Source organism: Ambystoma mexicanum, chromosome 6p, assembly GCF_040938575.1.
Source record: "Ambystoma mexicanum isolate Mex_15411 chromosome 6p, UKY_AmexF1_1, whole genome shotgun sequence".
Classification (NCBI taxonomy): domain Eukaryota; kingdom Metazoa; phylum Chordata; class Amphibia; order Caudata; family Ambystomatidae; genus Ambystoma; species Ambystoma mexicanum.
The window spans coordinates 526,843,567-526,859,932 of NC_090935.1; positions in this window are offsets into that span (position 1 = coordinate 526,843,567).

A 16,366-nucleotide genomic window follows, 5' to 3' on the forward strand; every position below is an offset into this window, starting at 1 on the left:
GGTGTCTTGGCTGGTGTACTCTGCACCGAGCCAGTTCTACATCTCGGAGTGATTTGGGATGCTGGGCCAAATTGTTAGCGAAAGCGCTTTACTTGTTTATTGAGTGCTAGCTGGGGAGGCTGGGGCCTCCTCGGCCTCCTTTATCAGGAACAGTATCAGCAGGCCCCAGATGTCTGGGGGGCCGGCGTGGAGAGGTAGTAGTTTGAAGAAGTTCGTTTTGACATCTTGGCAGTAAAGGATGTCTCTAGGCCAGGAGGAGACTGTGGGGAGAGGACCTCGGCTCCAGGCCATGGCGACACTCCTACGGGCAAGTGTTAACAGTAGACCTGCCACTTTCCTTATTGGTGCTGATGACATTTTTGTCATTTCCAGTAGAGCCGCTGTGTGGACGGGTTGAACAGTTTCTCCAATGATCGCACCAGTTATTTCTAGGACCTGGTTCCAGAACGGAGTTAGTTTGGGACAGTCCCACGCGAGGTGGACAAAATCGGCTGACGTTGTCCCACATCGCTCGAATTTTGAGGGCGATTCAGGGTGGTGTTTGTTCACTTTGGCTGGTGTATAATAGGTTTGGTGGAGGAAGTTGAATTGGATTAGTTTGAGACATGTGTTGAGAGCGATTTTTTGCATTTGTTTGAAGATGAAAGACCAGTCTTCTTCTGAGATGGATATACTTAGGGACTTTTCCCATCTGGCTTTTGCTCGGGAGGTGTCGGGGTCCATGTCGGCGATGATGGCTCTATATATTTGTGAGACCAGCCTTCCCTCTCCCCGTGCTTGTAATACGTTATGTAAAAGTTGCCAGGTCGGAGGTTGACGTGGAAAGCTGGGCAGGAGTGCTTGTAATGTGTAGCGTGTTCTAAAGTAAATGAAAGTATCGAGCGCTGTGGTGCAGCCTCTCAATTTCGCCTGCTCTGGAGTTAGGAAGCTGTCCTCGGTGAAGAGGTCTCCTAGGGTGTTTATATGAATCTTTTCCAACCATTGATGGAAAACCCTTTCCGACGTCAGCGGGATTCCTGGTATGAACTTGGCGGGGAGGAGCGGTGAGTACCTGGTTTGCACCTCATATTTTTGAGCGAGTTTTTTCCAGATTTTGGACGTCGATAGTACTACATTCATGGTGTTATTGGGAACGGGGATCTGGCCAAAGACGACCGCAGCCAGTAAGTTGGGCGTTGCTAGGACCTGTTCCACCTGCATGTGAGGTCTGACTGCCTGTGTAGAGTACCAGAAGCTGAGGAATTGTGCCTGTGCTGCCCCAAAGTATTTCTCGAGGTCTGGAAGGGCTAGACCTCCGCTTGATACTGGGAGAGTTAGTGTTAAGTGCGCTACTCTGGCCGGTTTGCCCGCCCATAGTAGATCGAGGACCATGCTTTTCAATCTCTTCAGGAAGGGTTGTGGTAGTAATATGGGAATGTTGGTGAATAAGTATAGAAGTTTTGGTAAGATCACCATCTTAACTAGGGAGGCTCTTCCCCAGAGGGTCAGTGGTAGGGTCTTCCAACGAGTCCCTTTCTCCTGTAATGATTTGGCGACTTCTTCATAGTTGGCATGGAACACTTCTTGATGATTTTGTGACATTTGTATTCCGAGGTACCCAACCTTGGATGTTTTCCACGTAAACTGGAAATCATCCGCAAATGGTTTAGTCGCCGGGGTCAGTGGGAACACTATGGATTTTGACTGGTTGATTTTCAGGCCAGAAGCTGCACCGAATTTAATCACCTCTCTCATGACAGGGTTCAGGTTGACTGCGGGGTCGCGTATGAACAACACAACGTCGTCCACGTACAGGGAGATGATAAGCTTTTGTGGACCTATGACTAGCCTTCTGTATTGTCGCTGTTCCCGAAGGTTAGAAGCCCGTGGTTCCATTACCAAGGCAAATAATAAAGCTGATAAAGGGCAGCCTTGCCTTGTGCCGCGTTGGAGGTCGATGATAGCAGATTTTGCGGATCCCACTATGATGTTGGCTTGTGGTTTGGTGTATAAGAGGGATACCAGTTTAATAAAGCGTGCTCCCAGTCCCATCCTGGTTAGTACTGTGAACAAGAATGGCCACTCTACCGAGTCAAATGCTTTCTCAGTGTCGAGTAGGATTGCGATTGCTTGCTGGGATGGATCTAATGCCTCCATGACGCCGAATAGCCTTCTGATTCCAAAGGTCGTATTACGGCCGGGTATGAACCCTGCCTGGTCTGCGAGTACCAAGGCATGCATCAGTGGCATCAACCTGTTTGTGAGTACCTTTGCTAGTATTTTATTGTCGAGGTTGAGTAGGGAAATGGGACAGTAGGATGCGCATTCTTCTGGAGGTTTGTCTTGTTTATGCAAGAGGCCGACATTGGCTTTTGTAGGTGGTCTGGGGAAGGGCACCCTTTTCCAGAGCTTCCTCGTAGACTGCTGCCCGGAGAGGGGCTAGGGTGTTTGCAAAATCTTTATAGAATTCCCCTGTTAGGCCATCTGGGCTGGGTGCCTTGGAGTTCAGGAGAGTCTTGATAGCCTCGATGATCTCCTCTTGCGTGACCAATTCGTTGAGGGGCTCTCGTAGATGACTTTCGACACAATATAACTCTGTCCTCTAGATACTCTAGTGGAGTGTTTGAGTTTCTATTGTGCTTGGTACTGTAGAGTTCTTGGTAAAAGAGTTTAAATTCTTCCGTCATTACTTCGTCTATGTGTATTAGCACTCCTTGCGTGTTGCGAATACCTTCGATTGGAGTCAGCTTGCGGTCGGCTCTTATTAAATTTGCTAGGAGGGCGCCAGGTTTTTGTCCTTCGCCGTACTGTCTGATTTGGTTGCCGCCATTTAAACATTTTATTTCACGCTCTGCCATGGTGTTGAATTTCTGTAGTTCCTCTTTCAGGGTGGCCTTTATTCTCTGGTCGTCTGTGCTCATGCTTTGGCACTCAAGGTTTTTAAGATGATCTTCACAGGCTGCCAGTTCCCGTCTGATGAGTTTGAGGATGCCGTTCTTCTTGGCCTGGCAGACTCCCCTTGTAAAGCACTTTAGTGTCTCCCAGATGGTGCTGGCGGAGGGGACTGAACCTATGTTGGCTTCTAAGAAATTGTTAATCTCTTCTCTTAATTCGGTAGCAAATACCTCGTCTTGCATGGAGCCGGTTTTGAAGCGCCTGCGTTGCAGCGTAGATCTAGGGTGGGAGGAGTTGAGGTTCAGGATTATTGGGCAGTGGTCGGAGAGAGTTCTTGGGAGGATGTGACATGAGCCGCTCTTTAGTGGGCCATTTGTTGAGGTGAACAGATAGGTAGTCGATTCTAGAGCTTGTGTTGTGTACCGCCGAGTGGAAGGTGTAGTCTTGCAGATCTCTGTTAGCCGCTCTCCTTGTTTCTTTTAGATCAAATGCCTTGCAGATTTCTCATATTTGCTGGCTGGCTTTAGATATGGGTTGTGGGACGGCTCGTGATCTATCTCTGATCGGGTCGAGGACCGTGTTCATATCACCTCTCCAGATTATTGTAGTCGGGTCTTGGGTGGAGAGGTGAGATAGTACCCAGCCAAAATTGTTGGGGCTGTCCACATTAGGTGCGTAGGAGTTAACAAAGGTTATCTTCCTGCCTGCTATGATGCCCCTCACCAAGATAGCTCTACCATCGGAGTCTTTCGCTGTGTTGATTAGTCGGAAGTTGATCCATCTGTGAATTAAGATTGCGACGCCTCTAGAGTAGGACGAGTATGATGAGAAGTATCTGTGGCAACCCCAAGACTTGGCCCATATGTGGTCTTTCCCGGGAATTAGATCTGTTTCTTGGATCATAGCCACTTCGACCTCGTGTCTTCTCAAGTACTGTAGGATTTTCCGTGTTTTGGACGGGATGTTACCCCCCCCTTATGTTCCAGGTTGCGACTTTGAATGGAGCGGATTAAGGTATATGTTGGCTTTTGTTTGGCCATTATCGGTCAGCGTTGCTGAGGCTAACTTTGATCCGACGAATTGGTCGTTGTTCGTGTAAGTATTTGCTGGACGGTGCAGTATTGCTGGTGGTGGGAGGAGGCATGGAGGGCCAGCGGGAGGCTTCGGGTGGGCGGCGCAGTCCTTACCCCCTACCCTCGGTGAACTTTTTCCATGGGCAACACCCAACTGGCCCGTATGTGAACTGTTGCAGGAGACGGTTCCTGGGGTCTCCAGGTTGTCAGTTGCAATTCCTCCCAAAGACAATAAACTGTGAAACAAACGAATGCTGTGCAAGCGGCATTCGGGGCCTCCCATTGACCTTGCTAAGCAAGGGGCCCTAACAGCTTCCCATGGTGCACAGCCTTGGGGTGCCTGTTTTCAACGATCTTCTCCGGAATATGAGATATGTTTTTTGTGCTTAGTGTTGGTGCCGTTGACTTCGATTTGGTTTATTGAGGGTTTCTGCTTCTGTCTCTTTGTGGCCGCGCCTGGGTGGGGTTAGGTGTTGAGCAACCCGCCCGGTCTAGGAACTCGTTATTTCTTCTGGAGATTGGAAAAAGTGCACCTTTCCCCCGTGCTGGATTCTGAAGCGAGCTGGAAACAGGATTGAATATGTGATCTGGTTATCTTTGAGCCTCTGCCTGGTGGATGAGAAGGATCTTCTCTGGGATTGAACTGTCGGCGAAAAGTCTGGAAAAAAGTGGATTCTGTTCCCATCATGGTGTATTTCCCGCTTCTCTCAGGCTAATCGGAGGATGGAGTCACGGTCCTTGTAGTTTAGCAATTTGGCGATTATTTGCCTGGGGGGCCCTCCCGGGATGGGTTTAGTGGAGGGGATCCTGTGCGCTCTTTCTATGACAAAGAGGGGGGAGAGCGCTTCGGGGCCAAAAAGAGTGGTACACATTGTCTCGACAAAGTCCTCCATCTTCGTTCCAAGGTGGCTTTCTCCCACTCTGACGATCCTGATGTTGTTCCTATGGGAACGGCCCTCTAAATCTTCACACCTGGCAGTAGTTGTTTTCATTTGGGATTCTAGCAGGGTGAGTCTTTACTCCAGGCTTGTTATGCCATCATCTAAGCTGGACACACGTTGCTCCACCTCATTGAGCCTCTCAGAGTGAGTGTCCAGTCAGTGCTGGAGGAGATCTACCTTTGAAGCGAGACCGTCCATCTTACTATTTAGACTCCCTATGCCAGCTTTCAGATCCAGGAGAAGAGCCTTAATATCGGTGGACGTGGACATTTCTTCCATTTGGAGTTCAATGGTCGTGGGGGTTTCTGGTTCCTCTTGTAGTCGTGGGGTTTTGGGGGCAGTCTCGAAAGTTAGTTTCCTCTGTGATCTATCAGTCTTCCCCATTGACCCTGCTATGTTATGGTGATGATTTCAATCCTGGTCTCCGGCGGTAGCGTAGAGGTTGTTACCCCTCGGCGGGAGAGTGGTTTATGCCACAGAGAGAGTGATGGACAGCTTGTTGCATGATGCACCTGTGGGGCTTGCGTGTGCAGCTTGACTTTGTTTTTGGTCGGCTTCCACTGAGTATATATGGGCTTACTGTTGCGGTGTTTGTCGACCTGAGAGCTCCGCTACCCCTGGAACAGGAGTCACCTGTAGCTTGCTCTTACTGGCTCTGCTGGGTTGAGGTGGAAACCGCTTCTCCACTATAGCTGGAAGGAGAGGTTCGAGTTTGCAGGTGTTGTGGCTGGATTGTCAAGGGGGGAGATCTGGTTTGGTTGCTCTTCTAGGGGGACAGTCGTAGTTTTGGAGTCAATGGGAGGACTGCAGAGAGAATAGCAGATGATTGGTGGGCTTGAGAAGACTTGTTTGTGGCCCGGTATGCTGCCAGGTGCCGGTCTGCCAGGGTCAAAGTCACCCGTTGTTATGGCCAGGGGGGGTGAAGTCTATGTGTGACTTTCGAGAGGGATGGATCAAAGGTGGGAGTCTCAGCGTGATCTCAACCCGTCCGGGTTGTAGTGCTCTGAGTTCGCGGGGGGGGGGATAAAACCTTAGGCTGGACCTGCCTGCCTTCCCATGTGCCCCCGTATCTGATTGATCAGTGGGCGGTGTCCACTGGCAGCTTTCCCGGGTCTTCCGGCCGATGAAGGAGTTGTCTTTATGCGTGGCTTTGGGGCTGCCATGCCGCAGCTCTAGTGCCGAGGCTCCGCGACCTGGGTCCCTCCACCCTGCGTCTCGGGTTTGGTCGTGGGGGTGAGGGGGGGGAGATCTAGGAGCGGCATTGGCCTCCCACTCACCCAGCGCACCCTGTCTGTCTGTCGGGGATGTAGTGGTGCCGGCTATGTCCTTCGGGGCTGTGGATGCTGATTTCTCCGTCCGGCTCGCTTTACGATGGTGCGCCAGCGCCCTTGGCGCTGCAGGGTGATGGAGAGGAGGGGGGGAGTGAGAGTGGTCGCTTCAGGCTTGTTGCTGCCTGGGGGCTCACCGCGGTGTCAACCCGCATATCCTCCGCGGGGGTCCGCAGAGCCTGCACTCCTGCTCCGCTCACGGGCTGGGATTGTCACTGTGCTTCCTGTCTTCCGGTGGGCCCACTCGTCTCTTGCGCTCCCAGGTCTGGGAGCCTGCATTTACCCACTGAAATGGTGAGATTTGCTCCGGTTTTCAGCATTACGGTAGGGAAACCTTCGGCTGGGTGGAAATGTCCTTGTCAAGGCAGAGGAGATCCGGATTGGTAAGGATTAGGCAGGATTAATTTTAGGCTGTGTGGGAGCTCTTTAGAATGCGGCCATCTTGTTTGGCCCTCTATCGCCCTCTCAATATGGTGACTGTTTAAAAGATTATGACACACCTCAGATATTTGAACATCCAATGAGCGTGCGTCTTTGATGTCTGTGGATGTCCGTGGACACCAAGCCACACCCTGATTGGTCCAGAGGTTTCAGCGGATTCTGAATCAGGAAATGATCTGGACCGGAGCAAGATATCACTATTTTTTTTTACCTACTTTTAACCTTTTTTAAAATTATTACTGAATGGATTTACAGCAAATTTAGAAAAGCACGCTTTCGGGACCAATCCTCGCACAAGTTTGGTGAAAATCCATACAACGGTTTGTAGTCGTGAGCAAAACATTTTTACATTGTGTTTATGAGGATTTCAAAAAATGTTGTGACCCCCTTGATAACTTTGTCCCCCAAACAAAACCACACCAAACTTTGGAAAATCATTCTGAGTTGGTCATATACTTATTTTGCAAAGATTGGCAAGGATTTGTAAAACGGCACCAAAGTTATAAGCCACCCAAAAAGTTATCTTTCTATGTGTTGAGTAATTTAACCATAACTACACGCACGCTTTCGCTTGCTGCGTAATTTTAATTCGGAGAAAAGGACCACTGTGAAAACTGCACATTTAAGATCTAAACTTGTAAAGTGGCCGCAGTGAAAACACAACATATGGTCCAAAATACATTTCAATTAAAATGGCCTAAGAGCCTGGGCTCATTGTCATGACTACTGGCACTACAATGGGTACAGCACAGCACTCTTGCATTAACCTGAATCTCCCTAGAGACTGACATACCTCCTTCGTCATGAAAACAGACTGGTAGACATACAGGCCCCAGGGTAACAGGCTTACGATAGGTCAGCAAGGGGTGGACCCTTGCTTGGTACACAATGAGGAAACAGATGGCATGGGCGTACCAGTACCATGGCCAATCCTAGCAGCATCCTACTTCCATCCCCCATCCTGCTCCCTACTCCCTACCTAAAGCAATACCAATTGATGCTGGTAACATTATCGTAAAATGGTTCTTAATGAAGATTGTGAAACTCTGATTCTCTTTTTCTGATTATGATTTAATTCACAACCAATGGATGTTTGAAATAATGTTATGCTCTAGCGCAGTAGACGCCTATCTGTCGTGAGACTGAATGCCAACACAATACCTCCTATAGCTGTGTGCCTAACTGAACACTAAACACACCACTACAGCCAATGAATAGTTTCTGTATTACATGCAGTTGATGGGCCCCTCAAGTTCCAATGTTACCACATACATGCACCCTGGTACAAGCGCTGGCATCAAAAGAACAGAGGGGGGGCTCCAATTCCCATGTTGCTTGGCTCAAAAGAGCAAAGCTTATCCGTGTAGACGGCAGGACTTCTTGAACCATGAATCTACAGTATTGACAGAGCACAGAAGATCATCAGGATACCAAGCACAGACTTACGGCAGGTTCATATTTTTATGTCTTCCAAATGTAAGATGCCCACCTGTCGGATGCTGGGTGTTGTAGTACCTATCCCCTTCTTCTCTCAAACTAGCTACTGATTGGCATTGGGTGCTGGTTGCACATGAGTCCGGGGGCAAGTCCGGGCCCTGTGATTCTGTTCTGCTGTCCCTGATAATGTTTATTGTGTGTGGTGCTCTGATACTGTTGCATGTCCAAGCTTATGAAAGCATCAGCAAAACCCTTCCAATGTTTGGTTCCCATTTACCTCAAAGCATGGACTCACCAACCTCTACCTTAGTGATAGCCAGCCTCTGACTGCACAAGAAAACTGGGCATGAAGGCTAGAGCCTGACATTCATATCCTATCCCAACCATCAAAACCAAGTCTCTAGGCATGCTCCTCAATGCTAACATCTAGTTTTCACCGGAGGTGATCTCGATTACCTGGAGCTTGCATCACAGCCTCTATTTTCAAACAGATCTTGCTATTCATGGAACTGGGACAAAAAAATGGAGGTTCTTAGAGCATCTGTTTTAGCCTGCTTGGAATACATCAATGACCTAAATGAGGGCTCAACAAGAAAATAAACTGCAAACTCTACACCCCTAACAGCGGGACATTAGCAAGATGATGCAATGTGACAATAATAAACACAGCAATACCATACACTTCTCCTTTATTTTCCTGACTTTATTGACCAGGTTGGTCCTTTAAAGGATCTATAACTTTCCTGGGATTTCGACCCTTAACCAAACCTTCATTGCCCTCAATAACACTCTCCTCCTTAGTGTTGGCATAAGTGAGACAGTTTGCAGAGAGTTCCACCCATTTTTGATTGTTGACACATCTTGCAGAATTGGAATCTTGGCCTATCAAAGGCTCTCCTGTCATCATGTTCTGTACCCTAACTATAATTTCTCGCATGTGTATTCATCCTTTATTCCCATGAACTGGTAGTCGACCATTAAGGCGCGCAAACCTGCTATAAGGTTATCCATGGTTTCTCCACAGTGACGGGCCCTCAAAAAGAGTGTGTAGAAGTCTAATGCCACATTGATATTCTGGACAAAGGCCCTCATTACGATACTGGCGTTAAACCATGGCGCTATTAGCACCATGGTTGGTGCCGGTATCGTAACGAGTCCGCCAAAGTTCAATGGGGAATTACCACCCTATTCCAAGGTTGGCGGGGCGGTAATTTGAACATTGTCCCTTCCCATTCCCATTTTTGCCCCGTAGGGCTCAGTGGGACTGGGGAAGGCGCTAAGTACAGTACCGCAAATTGCGGTACCGTACTTAGCACCAAGGTCCCTTTGCGGGTCCCTACTTTAACGGCTGGTCTAGACCAGCCGTTCAGTTCGGGTCCCGCAAAGGGACCTCGTAGTAAGGCACTAATGGGTTAACGGCGCCGCAGCCTTTTACGGCGCCGTTAACCCATTAGCGCCAGGGTCTTAATGAGGCCCAAAGTGTTCTTCATGATCCTTTGAAGCCCTATTGACCATAGACCCAACATCTTTGGCATGAAATGTACCTTCTTCAGATGTGACAACTGGCTCTGGCAAATTTCTATGAATCTTCAAAACCTTTGTATCCAATAACGTCATAAGGGTGGCATGCTTCCTAACGGCTGAGTGTCACCTTCATCTGCCATAGCATGGAACCTTCTCTATTGCTTCCAACCCACCCACGTCACAGGTGGCGCCCCAGCTGTAAAAAGAAAACAGTGAGTTAGTACCAGATGCTGCATGTTCGTTCAAAATGAAAAAAGCAAAACACTCAAACTGTAACCACTCACCGGTTTCTGTTTCCGGCACTCCTTTTTGGTTGTGTACACCTAAGTAAATTTCTCTGGTGACCACTTAATGTGCAACACCCTGACTGCACACGTGTATCTACTCTCCTCAGATTGATTGCTGCATACAAATGTTCTCGGAATAAACTTTCCTAAAGTAGCCTCTCTGAAGGTCTGCCCTGCCTCAAACCTCAACCTGATCAGCATGAAAACTGAACACCACCACCTGCTAGAAGTACAGCCTGGATGTTGCAGTAGTAGCTCAGTCGATGAGCTGTACTTTGCCAGGCCTCCATCTCCATATGTCTCAAGTGCCAGAACACTCACTGCTGATTAACGTCTATGCCTATGGAAAAACTAGCAGACAGTTGGGCACCATGTGGATATCCTCACCCCCAGACATATCATCCAGGAACTAAGTGGGACAGCACGTAGAATCACCACTTCATGACAAGCTCCACAGGCATTTCAATGAGCCTCATCACAACACTGTGAAACCAATACACTGGGTGTTGTTAACATGTTGCAACGTGTTTAAATGAAGCATGCCGGTAAACACTTCCTACATTTACTGGTGATATACCCCTGAACTGAAATGAGAGTATCTCGGACCACATGCCAGCTAATAACAGGCACCCACACATATGCAAATTCCAAACATTCTATGAGCACACATGATTGTATTACATCACCAATGTCAGGACAGATAAAATCACAGCCATCTATGGCTCACGCACAAATAATTACTCTACTATTGCACGTCTTAGCACAACACCTCCCATATTGGCCGTATTCAAGAAAGAAATATATTTTTTTCATTAAGTCTCAGTGCCTGTGGAAAGAAAATAGGTTTTGCAGTGTTTCACGACCCACACTAAATATTGACAAAATCTTCAGTGGAGTATAGTAGGGACCTATTGAGACAAAATGACTTCTTCTCTCTAGGAGTACAAGGATGATTAGTGGCTGAACCACCTCACACTCCTACAAAACAAGAATGAACCCAATCATAAAGGTTAAATAGGCACATCCAATAGACATACCTCCTTTATCCTTTGTGGTAACGTGGGACAAGGGCATACTATACTCCCAAGAGGGGTGTGACTGTTAAACTGTAGCAACCTAAACAGCCATAGTACAAATGTCTAAATAAAGGACTTAAATACACACAACAATCTACCACTAACAATTAAAAACACAATAAAAAAACCACCCCTATAAAGGAAGAAATGCAGAATGTAAAGATGCAAAGCACTCTGGATACTCGGCAGGGTTGAACAAGGGAATAAAATACCACAGTGCTGAAAAGGGTATGCTTCCTGGTTAGAGCGGTGCAACATTGGATTAACCAGTTTCTATGGTCCAACAAGATGACAAGGGGGTTCGGGCCTTCTAAGAGTACATCAATCAGTTCTTGACAGTTCAAAGACATTGAACCAGGCTTCTTATGGTTGTGCAAGCCTTTTGAAGCAGGTTCAGATATAGCAAAAGCCGAGATGATTAAGATAGGGAGCAAGCGTCGAGTCTGACAGGAACTGGTCCTTGTTACAGTTTGATGGGGCATTTGAAGGAAGTGGGTCATTAGATACAAGGGAAGCAAGAGACCAAGAATGTATTTTTGAGTTTGGGTGTCTCCAAACGTGTCGCAGCCAGCTCCTTTTCAAGTGTTTTGACATATATTGCTCGAAAAGTTTTTTTCGTGCACTAATTTTGAATAGCAGACACACGCGGATTTACTACCAGTGGTGCCCACTCACTTCACTTTTTGCTCATTAGATACAAGGATCATTCAGCATTCAAGCTTGGTTTGGTTCTGAAGATGTTGGTGGTTCGAGGCGCTATCTGAAAACTGGTGTTTCAAGGAATTCAGCAGCGGCTAGCTTCTTGGTCAAGCTGGGGCAACGATATGCTCAGCTGGCGTTGTGCAGCAGTCTTTTGCGCTGGTAAATGGTGGCACACTAATAGCACAGAACCATACTTTAATGAAGAAGTGTACAGCCAAGAGCAAACTATTCGAATGGGCATAGATATGTATATGGTAGAGGACACAAAATAGTAGGAGAAACTGTTATGAAAACATTTCTTTATTGGAATTTTTGTTCAGCACTGGCACTACCCATAGTGTCCTGGAGCATCTTACAAGTTTCAAATTTCGAAAAATCTGGGCATGAAACTGAATTTACAAAATATTTTCAGGCTAGAGTAGGAAGATTAGAATAAACAAGTGGTAGCAGGGCACTTGGAGAGGAAGGGTAATGTGCTCAGCCCTCACACTTCTACCAACCAAAACACAACACAATCATAAAGGTAAAACAGGGACAGCTAAACCTCACACCTCCTTCACCTTTTGTGGTAGCGTGGGCTGAGGGAAGGCTATGCTCTGAAGAGGATTGTGAAGGTGAACCAGTAGTGACCCAAAACAACACAGACCAAAATAAAGGGAATGTCCAATCAAGGTCTGTAAAAATATATATACTTTAATAAAACACACCATATGCAACTGGTCAAGGAGTTCAACTGCCCGAGGGATGGGGTGTGCATCTGTGTTTGTGACAGAGTAGGGACTAGTACCACAGGGCTAGCCTAGGGGCTGCAGGATGGCTCGATCACCCTATAGGCCAATGTTATACATGTTGACAAGAATTTGGATGGTGCTCCTATTCTTGATGAAAAATAAATTAATAGGGTGAGTCTCAACTGGTATCCCCTTTCCTAGATAGGCGGAACACCACCGCAACCTAAGGTCAGATGCACCATTGTAGGTTTGTAGAGATCTTCTTGTTAAGAAGAGTTAGTGTGAATCCTATAGAGCACATCACAAGTAAAATAAGTGTTCTTTCTAGCTTGTGTAAAAATTTCTGATAAGGCAGTTTAAATGACCTAAAACCCAACAGGCCTCTGTGCTTATTTCCAGCCTTCTGGTCATGCCAGTACTTCATTATCTCCTGGATTGCCTTCATGTTCTGGGTGCTCTCTTTCATGTACTTAGCCATCTTGGATCAAAGACCAAGTACATGGTCCACTACGTCAGGAGAAGGTGTTTGGGGATTGCCCTCCCATCCTACCCGCAAGGAGATTCAGCAGACCCTAACGGGATGGCCAAACATGAGCTCGAAGGGACTGAAGGCAAAACTGTTCTGTGGAACATTCCGGTGGGAGAACAGGAGAAAATCCCACTTTCTCCTAATTAGCTCTTCCAAGCCACCATGATCAACCACAACAAAGATTTAACTGTTTCCTGAGGAGGTTTGCGGATCCAAACGACCCACAAGGTCCATACTTATCCTCTGCAAAGGACACCCAACCATGGGCAGAGGAATTATGGGGGTCTCGTGGTGCCGCCAGGCTTGCCAGATGCTTTGCAAGTATGGCAGGACCAGACAAATTATTTTATTTTTGACCCCATCTGGGGCCAAAATAAATGTCAACTTAACATCCTAGCAACTAAAGTTTTTTCCTTGAATTTCAATGGTTTTGTTATTCCATACATTTTTAGAATGCTTCCAGACTACTAGCATGGTTTTTGGCCATGGTCAGTGGTGCCCAATGTCCATTTTAAAATGCTACCAGACCACTAGCCGTGGTCTTCGGATCGTAGGCTTTGAGAACTCACAATGTTTTTAGTCAATGCGCAGTGAGACCAAATTATTTGCTATGGTCGACACACTTTGGTTTGGCAGCCTGCTTCATGCAGTACACCCCTTTTTGGCACTGTTATTTTGCTGCATGACAATTTGGTGCAGTTATTCTGCTGCAGTGCCCATTTCGGCGCACCCTTTTCGACACATTGCAGGCATGACTGAACGCCCTCATGCCAAACAAGATCACAGGACTCTACTGCAACAAACCATGCTTTTCTTTTAATTAAATTAAATTAGTAAAATAAAAAATAAAAAACATACAGCCTTGAGCCCTGGTCTGGCAGAGTTGAAGGCCTGGTATTTAACCACTAAGCCTCAATGGCTTGCTGTTTCATAGGGCATACATTGCATGCTTAGCCTATAATTTTATATGTTCAATGATAAAAGGCTATTTATGAAACTTGTGAGACTCCAAACAATAACATTATTGTAGCATAATGGTTAAGTGTTGCATCTTAAACTGTTGCAGGCCAGGGTTTCCAATCGCAGTGTTCAGCATAAATGTGATTTTTTTGTATTTCATTTTTTCCTGTTTTATAAGGTTTCCCAAGGACATAGTAGTCCGCTTTTTTAATATTTGTGGAGTGTAAGGGGGAATGTGTAGTGTGAGGGTGTGTATATTATCTCAGAGGCAAAACAAAAGCGGTGATGGCTGGAAGGTTTAGAATAAATCTTAACCTCTGGCATTGCTCTCGGCAACCCTCCAGACCATCGTTCTTCGCCTGCCAAGCCATTACAAAAGGGAAAAGACCATATGCAAATCAGGCTTGATCCCACCCCCCAAGGGGTAGTCCAGCCCGAACTGCTAGGTCACATCCCTTCTGCACGAGACCACAAGCATCCCCAGACATGTTTCAGCCTTGTTGGGCATCATCAGTGAGGAGTAGCTTGGGTCTCAAGGCCCAGCAGGCACGGGACCCACCTCAGGGCATACCCGTCCCACTCGGGGTGACAAAAGCAAAACAAAAGAGGTGAAGGCTGGAAGGTTTAGAATAAATCTTAACCTCTGGCATTGCTCTGGGCAACCCTCCAGACCATCGTTTTTCGCCTGCCAAGCCATTGCAAAAGGGACAAGACCATATGCAAATCAGGCTTGGTCCCACCCCCAAAGGGGTAGTCCAGCCCGAACTGCTAGGTCACATCCCTTCTGCACGAGACCACAAGCATCCCCAGACATGTTTCAGCCTTGTTGGGCATCAAGGAGTAGCTTGGGTCTCAAGGCCCAGCCGGCACGGGACCCATGTCTGGGCATACCCTTCCCACTCGGGGTGACAAAAGCAAAACAAAAGAGGTGATGGCTGGAAGGTTTTGCTTTCAGTATTATCTCAGAGGGCATGCATGAAATATGTGTGTGTTTGATGGGAGCATGTGTGTGTGAATACTTGGTGTGAGGTGTGTCTGAAATTGTGTTTGTTGTGTGTGCATTTGTTCCGTGATGGCGAGTGTTAGTGTGAGCGCACGCGTGTGCACCCGTTTGTGTATGTGAGCATTGTGACATGTTGTGTGTGAGTGTCTGTGTCAGTGGGTGTGTGGGTGTGTGTGTGCACGTCTCCATGTAATTCAGAAGATGCCATCCAGTTCTTGTTTTTTGTTGTTGCATTTTGTGACTTGTAGTTTTGTTTTGTCCATCAAGTTTCCTGTAATACAAGTCCCAAAATGCAAAGTAAAAAGGAAATCTTAATAATCATCCTCCAAATAACAAGGGCCGTGTGGAATATACCAATATATAAAACACATGTAACTTGGTTAAATCCATGATTTCTCCTGCACCTCTATTTTTTTGGCTTGAATGGCAGTAGGGGATCTGTACGTAGTTGAAGCAGGAGGTACGTAGTGTAGAATCATAGGAGGGGGAAAAAAGTAAAATATGTTTTTTTCAACTGGGGAAAATGTTAATAAGGGGCTGGAGAGGAGTGGTGTATACTTGCTCTTGCTGTTTTCAAAGTCTAAAAGTAGTGCGATATATTAAGGGAATAATGGGACTGTGTGGCAAGCCCCTGACTTGAGCTACAGAGAAAGTCTTGTTTGCGCTGGCTCATGTGCAATCGACGATGCACAACGAGTAGTAACCCATTGGTAGTGCAGCTCAAAAGACCTTCTTAAAATCATGCAGACTGCGCCGGTCTTTGCATAAGGCATCCAAGGCAGGTGCCTTAGGTGCAAACATGTAGGGGGGCACCAACAACAGGGTGACAAAGTTAATCAAGTCCAGTGTTCTCTGTAAAATCCACAGCTGGATGCCCTCATGCTTTGTTTTCTAAGGCTGCGCATGAAGTGTTAATTACCACACACATTATGCTTCTTCCCAGCCTGTTATGTGTGTAGCCAATTGCAAGCTGTACAATTAAAAATCATGCTTTCACTCAGATTGGCTGCAGCAGTGCGTAACTGTATGTGGTGCGTTGATGTAGTCAATGAAACACAGCCCCTTTAGTGCGAATGCAGCATGCCAGGCATTTTTGTCTTTGGTGTGAAAGGATTTATGACTGATGCAGCTTTGCTTTTCTCCCTCTGACTGTGCCAGCCTGTCATTTTTAGGCCCATACATTTGCCAGATTACCAGTGTTACAGGGAACTATTTTTGGGTACGAACATTGCATTTTGCACTGAGCAGGGCCACCTCTTTAAAACGTGAGTTGACACCTTCTATTAAGTTGATCTCACATTAGACAGCAATAGAAGTGCAGCGCGTGCTGATTTGGAAAGACAAATGGTGAATCATTGGAGTGAATGGTGTTTATTACACATTTCAGCATATGTGGTACCGATGGGATTTACTACTAACCAGCATTTACCTCTGAATAATGAACCCAACACATGGTAAGT